Here is a 17,551-nt window from a genome sequence, read left to right as displayed (position 1 = left end):
TCTCTTCCTCTCTCTTCCCTTCCTCTCTCTCTCTCTTTCTCTCTCTCTCTCTCTGCCTTGCTGTTTCCTGGAGTTATTTAGTTTATGAATGGTCCAGGGCCATCATGAGGGGGGTGGAGCTTCAGTTCCTACAATCGCTATCCGAGCTGTCAGTGCTTTAGCCAATCCGAGAGAGAAGACAGGCATGCTTGGCAGACAGTAGCAGCCACCGCTGCATTTGATAAAGAAAGGGGGTAAAGAGAGAAGTAAGAAAATAGGAGGAGATAGTAGAAATCAAATGCTCACACACATTTTACAACCCCCTTCTTCTTTATCCTCTCCTCTTATCAGTTGCAAGGAAGAAAGAGAGTCTATATAGAAGGGACTTCCTGGAGATGGCTGGAGTAACGCGAGAGAGTAGCAGTGGTTGAGAAAGGTTCACTTTTTTTTTTCCTATCAACATTGTGCAGAAGGTGCAAACTCTGACAAAATTACTTTTGCTTGAAGGCGAATAGCAGGAGGAGGGGGAATCTGGGAAAGAACCTACATTTTTCTAGATTTTCTCCTCTGGGAAAGTCTTCCTCCCTTCTCTTCCCCTTCTCTCCCATTGTTGCCAAGAGCCAGAGCAATTGCTGTATGTGTGCACCAGTTGGGGTGTGTGTGTGTGGAGTGGATATGGGGTGAAGGCTTATGACCATAAATCTCTTTTCAGTAATTTCCATATGCTGTTGAAAAATGGGGCAGGGTAAAAATAGTGCAAGCACCTTGTTTGTAATTACTTCATAATTAAGATTCAGATATATTTTATGCTATTTATTGTAAAAAAAAGACTAGTTATTAGAGAGAAAATATGTTTAAGTTGTGAGAAAGACTACAAATTTATGTATGGTAGAATATTGTTGGATATACTTTTAAATTAACATGAGCGACTAAAATTGTTTTAAACAATAAAAATGAAGTAAAAGTGAACCTAAGTTAAAGTTTTCTTAAAATGTTAAATGTTGTAAATCTAATTTTGAATATACTCTGAGGCAGTACAGAGTTTCACTTGTAAAATGATTTTATTTTCATAATTGACTGTTGCTTTTAAAAGACTTCACTGCTGCAAAAATCTATAACTATCCTGTTATCGATTACACAGATGGCTTCACTCCTCCCTTGGCATTTCAGTGAAACTCGTGCATGTGCTTTTAGTATATGTATTATACTTTCAAGCTGTACCCCTTGTAGCCTTTCCCTACTTTTGGATGAAAGAAGCTGTAACGGTGTTTTTGATTTGCTTAGTATTGAGGGTTTATGTTTGAACCTCAGGTGTCTGGATGCTGAATCTTTTTAAGACAAATCAAGTAGATGGAATTATTTTTAGTTAGATTTTGGACATTATATTCTCTGATAATGACGTAAGAAATAAAAATCTATGAAGCCATTTGGGCAAAGACTTCCCTTTGCAAAACCGGTGTGCATGCGGCTTTTGCAAAACCCCTTGGGAGGGCTCGAGGTGCCCTCTTAAAAGCTGGACCAGGCGAACCTGGATTCAGTTGCATAAGGAAAGTTTATTTCTCTCCATGTACTTGATGTCAGATACTTGGATCTCTTGGTTCTTTCTTAGATGTCTGGAGCGGACCACTGGTGCCTTGTCACCCCCTCATTCTCTTTGACATAAGTCCCTTTCTAAAGAACTGGTTGGCTTTTCAAAAATGAAGTCGGATTTTGTGTAGGATATGTCTTCAGTAGCCAGTAGTGGGGAAGAACAGTCGGAAGTAAGCATTCACCAAAGTCTGGGGTGCAGAGCTTTAGTCAACTTCTCCCGCTGTGGCAGAGACTTGGGGCGGCTTCAGGCTCCAGCCTTGCTGGGGGCGCAGCTTGCATCTCGGAATGCTTGGCGGCGAAGGATAGAGCAGAGCCTCGGCATCTTCGGGGTTCGCTCGCGTGCGAAGCCCAGACTCTGTAGGTAACCCGGCTAATGCTCTCGAGGTCACACTGGCGCTCGGGGAAATATTACTGGACTGGAGGGGCACTTTGCTGCAGAGTTGTGCGACCAGCCGCGAGAGGATCCGTTGCAGCTTCTCCCGAGGGCCGTTACTGGGCGGAGACTTGTGTCGGGGACAGAGAGTGCGGAGCTTTCCCTCCCAGACCCTCGAGCTAGCTGCTTCTTCCTCACGTGGAGTTCGCGAGCAGGGGAGGCCTTGCGCGTGGACCGGCCCCGCACGCGACGCTCCTGGGAGTGTTACAAAAAGTCCCGGGAGTGACGGCAGTTGTCCATCTTCCCGGCTCCAGTGCGGCGTCTCCTCCCCCAGGTCCGTGGGTAGGCGCCCAGTGCCCTCCCTCCTCGGGTGGGGCGGCCCAGGCCACGCGGATCTTCGCGCCACCACTCCCTGATACCCCACTCCTCCTCTTTTTCCGGCTCTGTCGGACGCGACTAAGTTTCGTGGCACTCTTGTCTCTGGGTTTCTCCACTTTTACATACAGAGGCTGAGGGATGATAAAACGTTACAAATGTTTTGATTTAAAAACAATTCATTACCAATTTACTCTGTCTAAGGTAGATGCTGTAGTAAATAATAAATCAGTTAAACAAAGGCGACTTTAATTTATTGCCGTGGTACTAATTAGAAACATCATTCGAGCAATAAACTTAAACACTTCCAGCAAATAATGCTCGCTCTTGCTAGTTCCCTTCCTCCCCCCTCCCCCACCTCAACTCACTCTGGCTGCTTCTGCTCTAAGAGCTGCTTCAGCTGTGTGTTTGCGGATCCGCTCTTCCTCTGGTTGAATAATTGAAGGGGGAAACGGTATCCGAGGAGGCTGTAATTGAAGAGCCCCTGTCACCTCTGCTTTTATGTATGTTAGTATAGAAGTCCATCAGCAGCTCCTTGATGGTGTATTAAAACGAAGTGGCAGCCCCTTCTGCAGGAGATACCGTATTCTATTAAAGGATACCAAGTGAGAGAAAGAAACTCTAGAGGCTAAAAGCCACTTCAAGTCTTCAGACCGATTGATCTGTATTCTCTTGTTATAATCCGTCTCATCATACTTGAGTTAATGAGGCAAAAGAGGGGGAGAGAAATCTGATGGTCCTTGACAAATTCATTAGGGAGGCTGCAGGACATTTTATTTGACTGTTAAACATCTTGTTTGTTTGGTTTAGGCAGTGCCAACATCAGCATGCTTCTGCCCAGACCTGTGATGTTGGGCTAGCTACAGACATTCCTAAAAAGAGGAGGAGGATATTCAGGGTGTGATTTGAATTTTTTTGTTTTGGATTTCGTGTAGTCCATAACAACCTTCAGACTTCTCTAGTCTTTACCTCCACCATCATTACTTTAGAAGCATTTTATGAGAATGGGCACGATAATACTAAGGTGGGGGTGTTTTTAGTTACTATAAACTAAAATGTATATGTTGAAACTTTAGCCTTAAAATTTCCCATTTCCTTAAAATAAAATTGAGTCAAGTTATAGCAATTAGTTTGCTAGTTTTGGGAAAAAGTGAATGTTTAAGCTCCAGAAGAATAGCCAGATTATATATTATGTCCTCTTTTTAATTGATCATGAGCAAATAAACATTTAATTATTAATTGAATTTCCTCTTGCAGTGAAATGCTTATGAGTACAGAAACTTGGAAATAAAATTTAACTATTTATACAAATAAGTTTTTCAAAATAAAATTGGTGTATCTTAATTTGAGGGCCTTTTTATATTTAACATTAGAAGCAAAACTCGGTATTATTTGGTGCTAAAATAACGTGATGTGTTGGCAGAATACTTACATTGAAAATATTTATAACTGAAAAATAATGGGCAATTAATAGAATGCTAATTTTATGTTATTCTAAGATAGTTATACAATATTTGATTTTCTCAAAGTTTTTCTTGAAAAGAAATAAACCATCCAGTCGTGATACTTTCTTGCATAGAAAATTCAGTCGTATTTTCCTACAGCAATTGACTTAAACAGTCTCAGCTTAAGTGCTTTAAGAAAAGAACCCTGTCTTCCATTTATAGGAAAACAGTATGAGAGAAAAAAGAGAACTAATGCTCTTTGCCTGTCATTTTAAAACATTCCTGCGCTGCTGATGAAGCTTGAACTGCTTCAGGGAATGTATGGATTTGAAAAGAAATGATTCAGTAGTTCATGTTGTGTTTCTCAGGAGCAAAACCAAACTAATGGCTGAAGTCAGAGCTTCTGTACATCTGACAGATATAATCCTGTTTACATTTCCAGAGAATACAGAATCCCTAAACTGTTTTATTTTTTGCTGCTCTTTACTTAGAAATGTGTTTACTGAGTTACACTTTGGTGTATTTTTTATTTTATCGTATCACTGAGACTTAAAAGATAGTCATTTTTTAATTCTCTATAGACGTAACATATAGTATGGTAATAATCTTTACGAAAGAGTATACAGATTTTAGATTATATAATTTTGTTTTCCAGGAAAACATTTCAGAAATATTTAAAAAATAATCAGATTATTGACTTTAAAAAAAAAACTTTCTGAAGGATTTATACTTTTTGGAAAACAAAGGACCTCATGTTTGTGTGTGTATACTCTCATCCTTTAAAATCTAATTTTGAAACATCTATGCAGTTGTTAAATTTTTGGGTTCTTACATACTTAGTCTTTCAATGTATTTATAAAAATGCTTGCTTTTTTTTAAAGGAAAAACAATTTTTGGTCAAAATGTAAATGGGGAAATAAACAACTATTAAGTTGCCTGAATTTAAAAACGATTCTAGTAAAGACAGAAAGAAAAGTGAATAACCCAAACGCAATTTGTTTATTAGTTGATGAAATTTTATTGAAGTAATGATTTTAAAAAGCTTTTAAAAACAATTATCAGGATTATAGTATCTAGGTTCTATTAAAAGTCAAAGTAAAACCACATTCTCTTTTGCTCTCTGTGAAATTAGCTGATTTCCAAAACTGAGGTATCATAGACATTGTTTCTAAACTATCAATAATTGCTATTCTGGAATCAATCTAGAGAATAACCAGTAATTGAATGTTTTCTTTGAACAGTTCACTGTAGTACCTGTTTTAAAATATCAGTCATGCTGCTGACCCAAGTTGTTGTTGTTTTTTCCTCTTACAAAATAGCTTTAAAAAAAGCAAAATACCAAAACCTTGTAATCTCTTTGATTGGTAACCCAAGGTTATCGTTCTCATTTATACAGTTTGAACTTAAGATAATGTTCTGTCAGGTAAAGGCAATAGCTTTAATTTTTGCATAATAAGCCTATTGAAGTGTATTAAAAAATAAATCTTTTACATGCTTTTGAGTATTGTGCTGTGGGCCTTTTGAATTTGGTTGGGTAACCTTGGGTAATATATATATGATTAGAGATGTTGTTTATACTTTTACATCTTTTACAAGTCTAATTCTTGTATTATTTTGTAGGATGAGAAAATTGAAGAGTACAGTATATGTTCATGTTTTCCCCCAAGTTGAATAACAGTTGTATATATGAGTACCTTATTAAGCTATACATAATTTTATCTCACCAAGATGTATAAAGATAGAGCAAAGAAATTGTACTCAGGAAAATGGAAGTAAGCAGCTTTTAGCCTAACTGAAAAGTAAATACTATTGTATTATTGAGCAAGGATATGAAATATTAAGAAAGTCCAAGTTGATTTAGCAGGCATCTCTCCGAAGGTGTTTCATTGAACTTATGTATTCTTACTTATGTTGGGAGATATCATTTGGTCTTACCAATAACTTATTTAGCTTTTTCTCATTTTAAGTGTATACATTTTTGGGTTGTAGTAATTACATTCTCTTATTTCCATATATAGTAAACAGGTTCTGAAAAGTTAGAATAAATAAGATCCTGTCCTGTCCTTCTTCCTTCCTTTCTTCCTTCCTTTTTAACAATTTGAACTTGCTAATATACTATGATGTAAATATTAAATTTCACCTTTCAAATAACTTTGGCTTTCATAATGCACTATAATCACAAATGAGAGGGTACTTTTAGTAGAACCAGCTCTTAACTATTTAAGGAATGATTATATAGTTTGTGGATTATTATTTGTGTCTGGGTATTTTTTAATATCAATTCCAAAAGATAGGAAAATCAGGATTAGTCAATATTGAACTTGATGCTAAATAAATCAAAACTTTTGATTTCCATTTGATTCAAGACATTAAATTTTATGGTTTAAAAAAGGTGTTATTAAACCCTTTGTTTAATAACATAATACTACAGACTCCATATAGAATATGTTTCTTGGGATCTTAGAGCCATCCCCATTCCCATTCCTATTTTCCCTTGTGATCAGTGCCAGACATTTCTGTAACAGATGATTGAGATTAGGGATGTAGATTATGCTAGTCCTGAGCTGTACTTAGTTCAGAATGTAAGACTTGGCATTGTGTTCTGTATTTCTTTCAGGTCATATGAGACATTTTGTGGACCTGTGTTTAAAGTTATCAGTTAAGCATATCATATGGATAGTTTTGTATTATACTGTAGGAAAACTAGCCTTTTTAAACATCTTAGTTTATTTTAAAATATATTGGTTCTATAGCACTCCATCTACATTATTACTAATAGAGGTAATTTGACATCATTCTTTTGCTATGATTACAGGAAATTTTTAATGGACTTTGTATTATTTTTAATGGAAATGTTAAAAATCTAGGCTGTTCCTTTGCTCAAACATTGTGAATTAGAGTAAAAGTGATGTGCTGAGAGGTCTCTCTGATTCCTTGTAGTGGTTAAACAACAACAACAAAAATTCTTCGTTGGCTCCAATCTACGTATAGAAGACATCTGTGTAGTATAAATGAAATAATATTTGATGATCTAAGGAATGGAAACTTTTCCTTTAACCATGTGAAATCAAGCTAGGATATAAAACAGCTGTCTTGGCCTATGTATATCAAGGTTCTGCCAGCCTGTTTCTTTTCTGAATTTTCCCTTTCTATCTTCCCTTATTATCTTTGGATCCTAAAGAGTCATTCTTTTATTTTCTGACTGGTTTTGTCTGAAGACAAAACCTGGGTTGGTAGGTTTAAATCAGCCTGGATAGAGTGAAAAATCTTTGATCTATGGCTATGACTGTTTCCAAATGATTTGCTTGCTGGGACCAGACACTATCCATGCCCTTTCACTTTGCTATCAGATAGGTACACACAAAGGACCTGAAAGGCTACCAGATGCATAGTTAATCATCAAATTAGGTAAGTACAGGGTTCCAACCATACTTAATTAGATCTTCTATTTCTAATAGTTATTTGTTCTATAGTACCTTGTTGGTTTAATGTTCTACAAATCTAATCTCTTCTGGAAATTAGTCAAAACTTTCTATAAATTATAACATCAGTTAAAAAAAATGATACAAAGCTGTGTATTTTTAAAAATATGTAGGGTCATTGCTGTCACGTAGCTTACCTAGATAGATAAGATAAAGAGAGGCAGTTTGATAGTGTCTAAAGAGCATTAGTCTAGGGGGGAAAAGCCCTGAATTTTTGTCCTTGGTTGGCTATAAACTATCTGAGTGACCTTAATCGAGTCATTATTTCTACTCACTATTTTTTCTCAATTCTTAATTTGGGGGGTGGATTAGAACTTTTTTCTGCCTCTTCAAGATAAAAAATCTGTAACTTCATACCATAGCATGATTTAAGTTGTTGTTTATATCTTTATTAGTTGATTTCAAATCAGAAATCTTTCTGTAAGAATTTAGACTTCCAGTGCTACTCTAATATAGATATATAGAAGTTTTTAACATGAAAAAAATTACAGAAAGGAATAAGCTTACAAATGGTTACATCCCATCCATATTTTAGACTTAAGGAAAAGAAAACTACAAATTATAGATTGGAGGTGGTTGTGAGGGACAGACAACCAGATAGCAACTTGGAGTAAATTCTAAGAGTATACTAATTATTGCTTGATAGGAGTTGGATCATAAAAACATGAAAAAGGAACAGGCATGTGTATTATATATATAGAAAAATAGCCTGTGTTCAAAGGGGTACGTAAGATTAGCAGGTGTTTTTTGTTTTTTTTTTCTTAAAATGTTGAATGGACTCTCCGTGTTTCTGACATTTTTATAAAGGTTAGATATTCTATAAAAGTTCTTGAAGCCAAAGAAAGTTCAAGTTCACAATTAAATCCAAAAATAAAAAATTAAAAAAAAAAAAAAAAAAGAATGGTCAGTCTTCTCCTCAGAGAAACTATATTGCTCTAAGCAACTATATATTACCATATTCATGTTGTGTTAAAAGATAGATCCAAGCAGGGAAATGGTTTTCAAAACACGAGTCACGATAGTAAGTAAAGTTTTATACTACTTTCTCATGCTTTTCACTTGTTTTCATCAGAAGATCTGACAAGCATAAAAGTGTTAACATCTTTTATTTTACAGATGTTCTTAGTTTTCTCTCAAACTGTAAAAGATGCTGTATCAGAGAAGTATGGTAGGAAATAATTTCAACACCTCCCCTCACTGATGTGATAACTTATTTTCTAAGCTTGTGGATATTTTTGGAGGGAGGGATGTGAGACAGGAAAGAGACAATATATTGAGATCTAATTATTCTCATTTCAAGATACAGGTCAATCTGTCTGTTTTATTATGAATTCTCTCTAAAATATCTTTTCAACTGGCATAGTTGAGTTATTTTTACTTCTATGTTGTGTTCACTGAAAGTCCCTCATTAATGTAGTAGGAGTGCCAGGCGACCACTGAAAGAGTTGTTGATGGACACTCTGTGGGTTTGCAAAGTGCAAACCTAAAAGACTAAGCGATGAGAAATGCATTGCTATTTGTGAATTTATGTTTTATCTCACTTCACTTGAAAATTTATGAGTAGTGTGGCTTAAGGGTGCTGGAGTTGTGTGTTCCAGGGCTTGCCCCTACTGATAACACCCTTGTTGGCGTGAAAGTGCAATGCAAATTATGACAGTTACAACCTTCTGTTTTGTTTAACCTGTCAGTAGATTTCCTGGCTCAGTGCTGAGGGCAATGGTGTGTTCAGCTAGTCCATATTCACCTAAACTTAAAAGGTCAGGTTTCTACAGGCAAGCCTAGTCAGAGCCTAATTGATGAGGAGGGCAGGGAGACAGAATTTACTGTTCTGTTGGCTAGTTTCATATCGTTAGGTTGTCCTGAAAGCATCAGGCAGTCACAGCCCCTTTCATGTAAGTGCTGACCCTAGACAGGAGCTGACAATCAAAGGAGGCAGCCACAGGAACCAGTGCAAGTAGGCTATTGATTTTTCAGTTAGGTCTAAGTAGTTTGTAGTATGGGTAATGGGTGACAGAGGCAGGTATGTCATTATCAATGAGCTCCAGAACAGTAGCGACAACCCTCTCTCATATTTCCTTCAGCACTGACAGTATGCATCCAGAGGCGGTCAATAAATCGCCCAACCTTTAACTGACAAGTGACTTGGAGGTTTAGGTTGAGGGGTAGAAGTTATAGAGCTAAACTTCTCTACTTGAACATGTACTGGATCTAGCAAGAGTCAGTAATTATACTTTAAGTCTTTGAAGTTTTGATTTGGATAAGTCTTTGTGATTCTGAAGATCAGAGTTTACTTTTAAGCTTTTGAGAAGTAAGCAATATATTTATATAGTTAAAAAATAAAGAAATGAGTCAATCATTTGTAAAGATAATTATTCAAGGATAGGTAAGTTATGTTATCATGATATAGTTTTGCTTTTATTTTAGACTAGATCCTTACTCAGTCATGATATCCCTGTTATGAAGGTTCAGCAGTTCCAAATTGCCTCTCAAAATCCATTTTAATACCTAATCTCCACTTAAATGTTTTAACTGTAGACCAATTTTAAAGAGAAAAAAAAATGTACCATTTATAAATGTGATGCATTAGTCCTAAAGCAATTGCTGTTTGACCTTCAAATTTGTTTTATATTACTTTTCACAATAAAATAGTCAGGCATAGAACATTTAATGATTAAAGTTTGATGAATTATGGTTGCTTCTGAATTTAAAAAGAAAGGCTGATTTTTGTTTTAAAGGCATTTCGTATGGGTATTTACGTTTAAAGATAGATACAGTTTATGTTCGCATAAACACAAAAGTGTAACAGGTTTTGACTAAAAGTACACATGTTCTAAAAGGATATAAAATAATTTAGAGATATTTTAAATTTAAGTCAGTCTCTATTTTGTTACAAAATGTAAGTAATATAAAGGGAAGATAATATTTATAACTAGAAGTGGGAGTTTCGGTTGTACCAGGATCCTTGCAAACTATCATATGCTTACATTTTTTGAAAACTTTAAACAAATTGAAATAAAACAGGAAAGTAAATGTTTTTTAAAACTTCCTTAAATAACTTATCGCTACGATATCTTGTTTAACACTGTGATATTGTACAGAACCAGAGTTCAAGTCCGTAGTATCATCTAGCTGCGGAGTACTCTGCATGACCACATGAATCATTTTCATTTGTCCAATGCCACTGAAAATTCCTTTTTTCTTTTCCTTTAATCAGCAGGTTAATGCACACTGAGGGTATGGATACTTAAATATTTTCTTAAGTTTGAAGTGACATGTCTGTGGATACCTCTGTCTTCTTTTTTTGAGATACAGAGAATACAAATTTGAAATGCAGTGAAACATGGCTACTATTAAAATATTGTAGTCTTAGTTTTAAAGAAGGTTTGGGATTATGTAATTAATTGTTAGAAAAATTTTATTTGGACCTCTTGAATTATTCACCTTTTGAGGCTTATTGTTTCTTAAAGCTAGATTCCTTTTAGAATCATTGTTTTTCCCTTATGTTTATTAATCATTCACTTATTCTGTGTTTTTCTGTTGGATTAGATAAAAGATTTGGCTGAGAATCTTGAAATCTTTATATTGTTAGCCTATGTTATAGGTATGACTTCTTTTGCTGTATTTGCAATCCTTCTTGAATACAGTGGTTTTTTTTAGGAATTAAAAAAAAATAAGCTGAAGAAAGGGGGACAAATTAAATTTTCATGAAAGAAAATCCTAATCAGCAGTGACAGTCTAAGAGAAAGATGATTGCCACTTGGTCATTGTGGAGAGGCACTTAGATTTGGTGTCAGTGCTTCTGTTAATGATGACTAATGTCTTTCTTGGAGCAAGTGCATGCTCCAACATACTGCTACAGCCTAGAGAGAGAGGGCTCAGCAATAGGCACCACTCAGCAAAAGCATTAGGTATTCTAAAACAAAGGCTTTTTAATGCAATCAATTTGGCAGTCGCTATTATTAGAAAAATGCGAACATAATTCTAAAGCATTTAACAACACATTTTAAACTATTTTGTGTCCTGTACCATCAGATATCATTTTAAAATTAAAATGTAAAGAAATCAAGCAGTGTTAATAAGATGTGCTCTCTGTTTTGTTACTGAAGGAATGGGCACATACATTGCCACTGCACAGAATCATTTGTGTTAAAGTTTTAAAGAGACAGACTTGCAGCATTTTTTTCATGCTGCATTGCTGTATACTGAATAAATACTTTATAGTTGCAAAAAGAAAATGAATGATTCAAAAGATCTTTTTAGGTCTTTTAATATTAAATATATTGCTTACAAAAAGATGACATGTGTTATTTCTTCAGCTTTTCCCCAAAGTGTAAGACCTTTCAGAAGGGCATTTGCAATGCTTGTCATATTTTTTCATATACATCTTATTGGCCTGACATGTCTTGAGAACCATGAGAACACAGATGTCATTGCATTCAGACAACACTAATTACTCTGGGATTTTTGCAGCCTCAATGCCTGCATGTAACTGTCGATTATGATTGTTCATGCAGCCTACAGTGGGGACACTTTGCACATGAAAATACTGAGGTACAAAAATAGTGAGACAGGCCATTTAGTCCCCTATTGTTCTTCAATAGAACTTAGAAGAAAAAAAAATTCCTGACACATCAATTTCATTCAGTATTTTGCATTTGAACCATGTTTTGGCAACATTTTCCTTTCTGAAGTAAGTGTGTTATGCTTTAGTGTTCAGTGAAATCTATTATCCATCTGTTCTTTAACCTTCTTGTACAATCTTCTACATTACTTGTCTTCAAGCTTCATGGGAAATTTCTTTATGTAGCTTATAGTTTGAGAGAAACACTAATTGTGGTATGAGTCTTTTGAAAGTGACAGTGCAAAACAATAAATATGTATGATGTGTTCTGGTGTGCAATTTAATGTTTAATGAGAAGCTGCTGCAAATATGGTTAGTCTCAATTTAGATAAGTGCAATCATCTTATGCTTTTAACACAGGTCAGTTCTTCCCTTTGTTTAATTTTCTCTGTAACATTTTGGGTTTCAGTTGATGATTCATGGTGTTTAGGTGGTTTTGAAATATCAGAGGTCAAATGGTGGTCAGATCTGAGCCCTCATTATTAAATGTGAAGACCAAATACATGTTTTGATAAAAAGCATAATCTGTGTTAATCACCGATTGAAAATAAAAAACTCCAATAATGTAACTTCATATGCTGATGAAGCAGAAATTGAAGCAGCTTGATCAAAGATGTATGATGAGATAAAACTGCAGTCTCTGCTGTACAGTTATAGTAATTATGACTAATGAACCATCTAGTCTGGATGAAATGGCATGCCCACAGGGACTGTGTCCAATCAGTTGTGACTTATGCAAGCTGAACAAACCATCGATGGTGTTCCAAATTCTATATCACAAGAAGTACACTCTTTATTATCAATATAACTTTTGTTAGGGTAATGTAAAGTGATTGGAAGTTATCTAAATTTTGTTAAATATAGAATATAATTCTTTTTCTAGGTATAGACTATCTTTTTCTCTTTCCATATATTTAAAACTAAACATATTTTTGTGACCTCTGTTTTACCTCTTCTTTCTTAAGGACACTTATTTCACTAACACAATTCTGTGACTTTCTTCTTTTCCTTCTGTAGTGCTACTTTTGAACATTTCCTCTTTTTTAGAGCTATTGTTTACTTTTGTCAGGGTATATTGTTCATTATCCAGATATTAGAGCAATGCTTTTATAATAATATAGGACATATGAGGCATTTACTATGGGCCTACACTGTTCTAAGCGCTTTACCTATATTAACTTATAAGTCCTCATAACAGCCTCTTGAGATAGGTGCTATATATTATCATCATTTTACAGATGAAGAAACTGAGATGTGGGAAGGTTGAATAACTTGCCCAAGGTTACATGCTCTTATAAATTTTGGATTATCTTTTAGAGGTTAGTCATATTCTTCTGGTGCAAATTTATTTCTGAATTACCCTTGCTTTCCTTTTTTCCAACTGGGAGTAATTTTTTTGTTGTTGCTGTTTTCTGGCATCTGGCATCACTGCTAGGGTATTTTAAAAATGAGAGCTCATGTGCAGTTCTAGAATGGTTTTCAGTCCCTAAACTCTATATTCAGGTTCCTGAACTCCTTCATTTGGTATATTTTAAGTGACAGGAGCTTTCAGGATAGAGTTTAAGAATGCATGGTTTCGATATAAATATATATCTAAAATGTTATAAATATATTCATTCGATGTACCCTTGAAACCGTAAAATCTTTTAAGTCGTAATGAGAAAACAGTCTCTTCACTTAAAAGAAAAAGTAGTACTGGTAAAATAGGCTTAGTTTTCTTCTGAGAGTATCTATACTGAAGTTTTTCTCATCAAACCAGGTGTAGTCCTCATCTTAATGATTTCTTATTCCCAGCACCTTGCACACTTCCAGTTAGATAGTAGGTGTATAATAAATATCTGTGGAAAGAAGAAGAGAACAAAGAGAGGAAGGGGAACTTTTCAGGAATTCAGTAATTCAAGGATTCCATCAGATACATGCTTTTATTCTAGTTCTCTTGACAGGTTTTTACTTAGAGGAATAGAATAAAACTGGCTGTCATTGTCATTATTCTTTAAAATTCTTAAAACCCTACCTAATCAACTTTCTTTCCCTCTAACCCCCAATCTGAGGTCTTTGTCTTTCCAGGTTAGTTTCCTTACATTTATCATAAAATGTCCCACAGAGAGCTCTCTTTGAACTGATAGTCCAGTTACCAGCAATCTCAAACAGTTTAATATATGTTTTCATTTCTCTTGTCTCCCCTATGTCATTACCCATGAATTCATCTCTCTTTATTAACTTATTAATGTGAAAAGTTATTGAAAGGCAGGCATCATCTTATTTGATCTAAATACATACTCCTTAAATACTGGTTGGTTGATTAATAATTTGGGGGCCCTTGTCTTTCAAACAGATTCTCCATATCACTGAGGTCAAATTTGCAGTGTGAGATTTCTAGAGGTAGTGTTCTGAAAGTTTTTTGAAATTTGAAATGAGATTTGTACAAGAATAATACTGAGCTCTTATTCTGTGTTTGGGCAGTATGCTAAGCACTTTGTTTTAATCCCGGTAAATCTATAATGAGTTATATCCTGTTACTGTCCCTATCTATATAGAAACCAAGGCACAGATGGAGTATATAAGCTTAGTTCATTCTAAAACTAAGAAGTGGCAAAGCATGACTTACAAATATGGTGACAGTTTATTTTAAAGCCATCAAATTTTTATTGGTATCCTGTCAGTGCCATGCTCCTTTGTTTTTTAATGCCCTCTCTGCAGTTGTCTATGATAGTTCCTTAAGTACTGCTTTCCTACACCTAGAAGGCTATCCATTGTACACCTACTTATCTTTGTCCTCTCAAGACACTCCAAAGCTGTCTTTTTCCCCAATAATTTTCAGAAGAGGAGGCTAAAACCTTGGTACCCCACTCTGAAATGTTGTGACATGATCAGATAACGCAAAGAGAAAGTGATTTCTGTCTCATGTTTTTCATTTTGTTTTTGTTTTTCTAAATTCGTGGAGGACCAAATAACAATTGTTATCATAATTTTATGCAAGTTTTAAGAAATCATTGCATTGTAAACTATGTTAGGCAGTCTGGTTCGGAAACTCCTGAAGGAATATGTAGTAAATCATAGGAAAAATACTCGAAATTTAAATCCGGTTTTAAAGTGATTGGTAGTTATATCCATGGCTGTTTATAGAAGATGAAAATGGAGTTAATAAAATGTTGCATATTTTATTCTTAGGAAACATTGTGGCTTATAATGAGTCTTTATATAAAACTGAAACCACTGTGTTATCAAAAAGGAAGCAGTTTACCAAATATAGTAAGCTCTCAGAAGTAAACTGACATCAATTTTAATTTCTGTTTGGAGTTCAGCTTTTATGTGGAAATTGATGCAATTTATTTTGTGACTGTAATACTCTCTGTGTATTTTTAAAAGCATATCTATATTTTGATTGCAGAAGTTCAGTTATTGAAGTTCTTGTTCACTCAAAGGGCAATTTACATATAGTTAACAATTTTGTCTTGGTATATACTATTTGAATTATTGAAAACATTTTAGTCTAAACTCAGTATTAATTATTGATCTTCTTTTAAGATTAAAATTAAAGCTTTTCCTTAATAGTTTAATTGGAAATCTTTAATTAGAATAAATACAGTAAGCTCCGAAAATGGTAACTTATTATTTTGAGATGAGACTGTTTCATATTGTGCTTTTTTAAGTCATATTTTATTTTTTCATGAATTATTTTTATCTTTGACAGTCTTTCAGATATAATTCAGGTATTATAAATTAATATTAGAATGCCTAAATGGATCCTTTCCTTACAAGTTTCTTATAAGGCAATTGAAATGGTAGATTTATGTAATTAGAACCTTAGTTATATTTAAAGGACTTCAAAAGATAAAATTTTAAAAGAAAAAAGAATACCAAATTATCCCTGTGCTATGATTTTATGTATGTTAAGGTTATATTTATGAAGAAAGACTTGAAGAGAATGAACAGAAAGTGAACAGTAGTATATGAAGAGTTTAATTTCCTTCATTGTTATCTTAATATTTATTCAGTAAATTTGTATATGTATATATAAATAAATATATTTCAAAGTATAATATATTTTTACATAACTCTTAGATTGTATTGCTTTACAATATTTTATTGTCTTTTATATATTAAAGAAATAAGCCAGGATTCGTTATGTGCAGCTTATACCTTGCCTTGGAAATTGTCAGCTAGAATTACTAGGAGAGTTGTGAGATTAAAAGTATATATAAAACCATAGTACAGGGGTGGCCTGGGTGACTCCGTTGTTAAGCGTCTGTCTGCCTTCGGCTCGGGTCATGATCCCAGGGTCCTGGGATCGAGCCCTGCGTCGGGCTCCCTGCTCAGCAGGGAACCTTCTTCTCCCTCTCCCACTACCCCTCCCCCTCTTTGTGTCCCCCCCTTCTCTGTCAAATAAATAAATAAAATCTTAAAAAAAAAAAGCATAGTACATATGCTACAACTCTCCAGTGTTTTACGTAATCGATATAAAGCATAGCTTTTAAAGACAATATAACACTGTAATATTTCAGTTTTGTGATTATGTGTTGCTGATATTGGTTAAGTCTTGTTTTAGATTTCCAAGGTCTGTGTATATAGGCTTATATACAAATTTTTCATAAGGTTAAAAAAAGATTACTTGAAAACAAACTTCATTCCAATCAGCAGGGAAGCAAGCATAAATAAGACATGATTTTGGACATCTACTAGCTCTCAGTTTGATATTTGTACAGTTTATTTGAAGGCCTTTGATGAAGGTGGATAAGGTTTAAGAAAATGAATTGTAGATTAAATATGTATTCCTATCTGTTCTAATATTACATATAACTTGATTTTGTTTGCTTAGTTCTGTCTTCTTCCTGTAACTTCCACACTAGGAAATTAAGAGCTTATTTTCTCCCCTGTCCTTTAAATGTTTACTGAGAACATACGGAGCAGGGGTGGGGGAGGTTGCCTATGTGTGCAGAAAATGAATTTGCGCTTAACATTGCCATTTATCACAGCTGCCTGTAACAGTGAGGGTATGTGTATGACTGTGCTATCATTATCTCTGCTGCTTCCCATTGAAGTTTGCAGATGGAGTAAATATACATAGCTTCTACAGGAAAATTTAAGGTTCAGATTGCAAATAGGAGGAGAAATGCCCTTAGAAAACAACCAGTGAATACTCAGCAACAATGAAAACAGCTGAGGTGAGCAGAATATTATATGCTGATTGGTTGATTTGCAGACAAGGAAAAAAGACATTGACTAGCCTTGTGCATTTAAAGCCAATCTTTATGTAAGAGTCAAGAAGCTCAGGAGATATTGTGTGAGCAAAAATAACAGGAAAGAATTAAAGGGGGAACTAAGAGGGAAAGAGNNTAGTAGAGATGAGGGATAATAATGTGGAAAGTAATGAGAGCAGAGCCATTCACAGTAGATGAAGTGGAGTAATAGGTAGTAGCACACCTTTGTTGTCAAAATGTCACTTGGAATCTGTATTATATTCTAATAGTGAATATGGGAATCTTCTTTGTGTATGCTTGGAGGTTGGAGTAGATAGATTGCTGCTTAAAACAGTATTGATTCCCATAATGATTCTGTTTCATTTTAAAGATTAAATTACATTCATTGCACTTTCTATAAGAGAAAAGAAAATAGCATACGTATTAGTTTTGTATTACTGCTCTAATAAATTACTGCAAACTTAGCAACTTGAACAATATGTGTC

At 34.7% G+C, this 17,551-nt stretch overlaps 1 protein-coding gene across 1 annotated transcript in view; it reads left to right on the top strand.

Moving 5' to 3' along the window:
- Positions 1 to 17,551, top strand: part of LRBA (LPS responsive beige-like anchor protein) — a 762,114-nt gene that overhangs the window by 486,483 nt on the left and 258,080 nt on the right. The gene's annotated exons all lie outside the window — the stretch shown is intronic.

Source organism: Ursus maritimus, unplaced genomic scaffold (assembly GCF_017311325.1).
Source record: "Ursus maritimus isolate PB19 unplaced genomic scaffold, ASM1731132v1 scaffold_11, whole genome shotgun sequence".
In the NCBI taxonomy this organism is placed as follows: Eukaryota; Metazoa; Chordata; class Mammalia; order Carnivora; family Ursidae; genus Ursus; species Ursus maritimus.
The sequence above is the reverse complement of the archived record's forward strand: the minus strand, read 5'-3'. Positions and strand labels throughout refer to the sequence as shown.